Source organism: Pseudophryne corroboree, chromosome 6 (genome assembly GCF_028390025.1).
Source record: "Pseudophryne corroboree isolate aPseCor3 chromosome 6, aPseCor3.hap2, whole genome shotgun sequence".
In the NCBI taxonomy this organism is placed as follows: Eukaryota; Metazoa; Chordata; class Amphibia; order Anura; family Myobatrachidae; genus Pseudophryne; species Pseudophryne corroboree.
This window is the reverse complement of record NC_086449.1, coordinates 262,410,075-262,412,428: the sequence shown is the minus strand read 5'-3', so window position 1 is coordinate 262,412,428 and position 2,354 is coordinate 262,410,075.

Below are 2,354 nucleotides of genomic sequence, written 5' to 3'. Positions count from 1 at the left end.
TCCCCCTCTACTTCCGTATTGGCTGCCCGGCGCTGCTGTGGATGCTGGGATGGAGGAACCGCATCCCAGCATCCACAGCAGCACCGGGCAGCCAATACGGAAGGAGAGGGGGATGCTGCAGCGGCGCTTACTACCAATGAAATAGCGCTGCTGCGGCTCCAGTCCCCCTCCCTCCTCCTCCTTCTCACCTACCCGGCGCTGTAGCTCTCCTCCGCAGCGCGGCGGCGGCGCACGGCGCAGACTAAGGAGGCATGTAATGAGTCAATTTGACTCATTACATGCCGCTGGCCGTGCGCCCTCAGGGCAACTGCGCTGTGTGCCAAGCCCACTTGGCACACACGTAGTTACGGCCCTGGTCCACAGTGTCAAAAGCAGCAGAGAGATCAAGTAGAATAAGTATAGAGTAGTGTCCCTTAGATTTAGCAGCATGGAGGTCATTGCATACTTTTGTAAGAGCAGTTTCAGTGGAGTGGAGAGGACGGAAGCCAGACTGGAATGGGTCAAGTAGTGAGTGTGAGGAAAGAAAGGAAATAAGGCGGTTGTAGACAATACGCTCAAGGAGTTTGGAGGCAAAAGGGAGGAGAGAGATGGGTCGGTAGTTGGAGAGAGTATTTGGATCAAGGGTAGGTTTTTTAAGAATAGGAGACATGAGTGCATGCTTGAAGGCAGAGGGGACAGTGCCTGATGAGAGGGAGAGAATGAGAAGGTGGGAAAGATGGGAACAAGCAGAAGGAGAGAGGTAGCGGAGGAGGCGGGAGGGGATAGGGTCAAGTGGGGAGGTGGTGAGGGGACAGGAACGAATGAGGGCCATGACTTCCTCTCCAAATGCATGGGAGAAAGATCTCAGAGTTGGTGCGAGGGATGGGGAGGGGTGGTAAGGGATGGGAGAAAGCTGGTTACTGATGGTCTGGTGTGATGTGATGTCCTTACGTATGGAGTCAATTTTGGATGTGAAGTAAGTGGCAAAGTCAAGAGCAGAGAGTGAGGAAGGGAGATGAGGTGGAGGTGGGCAGAGGAGTGAGTTGAGAGTGGCAAAGAGGCGCCGGGGGTTGGAAGACTGGGAGGAGATGAGGTTCTTGAAGTATGACTGTTTAGCAAGAGAAAGGGCAGCACTGAAGGATGAGAGCATAAGTTTGAAATGGAGGAAGTCTGCCTTAGAGCGTGATTTCCTCCAGTCAGCACGGATGCACCATCCAAAGAATGCAGTTCAGACACAAAGGGGAGAATGGCATGCACTATTTGATTTGCAACAAGCAGCTGAATGCGGTAAAAACAAGAGGGACAGAGTTAGTAATTAATATGTATATCACAAGGCAAAGCACAGTCCTCCTATACCTATGCCCACATGCAATTAGGGTGTCTAGAAAAGTAACTCAGTTCCTTTTAGAACAGCGATTAGTGAGCATAGGTGGCAGAGGTAAATCGGTGGCTCCAACAAGAATAAGTCCACTGAAGCAGTACAAGCAGTGGTGAATTAGCAGGACACAGTTCCCCTTTATAAACACGCCTCCTGTGCTACAGTGTGTCACTGAAATGGATCTCTGTGCTAAGTGTCTCTCTCTCTCTGTCTCTCAAGTATTGCTTTATGATAGACTCATTAAACCTTGTTAGATTAGGCATCCTGCTCTATCTTCAGAATAGAGTCACATTGAGGAGCAGCGGGGTTTAGTGACAATTTAAGTCTCTCTCTCCCTCTAGTATTCTCTGCTCTAGCAAGTCTCTCTCTCTTTCTCTCTCTGCTGTCCCCGAATGGCTATGGGAATTGCCACTAACTGAGGGCTCTGGTGTCAGTGTGGCTGTGGGAAGTATCTGTTGGCAACAGCCAGCTGGAGCATGGATGCACTCCCCTCAGCGTGCAGCATCAGCAGCTCCATCTCTCCTGAGCATGTCCTCTCAGCATGGAGCAGACTGTCAGCTGTGTTACAGTCCCGGCTCCTCTCACTATGGTGCGGGCTGGTGGCAGTGCTCAGCGGTGACTGGCGGCTCTCCTCAGCAGCGGCTGGCGGCTCTCCTCAGCGGCAGCTGGCGGCTGTCCACAGCGTGTCTCCTCAGCATCCCCTCAGTGCAGCATCACTCTCCATGCTGTTACCTCAGAGCACCATTACTCACAGCATCTCTCTCCCTGTCACCTCAGGAGACTCCACAGCAATCACCTCAGGAGGTAACCCCGCCTCCTACTCTTCCCGCTCTGCACGACCCAATCAGCAGCTTCGATCCTCCTGCTCTGCAGGTCTGCACCTGGGTCCTAGCGCTCCGCTCCACAAGTTGCTGTCCTTTGGTTGCTGGCATTGCCTAGCAACCTAAGCAAGGGGAAGCTGTTAACCCTTTCAGCTGCACTGTGCCGACTAGTGAGA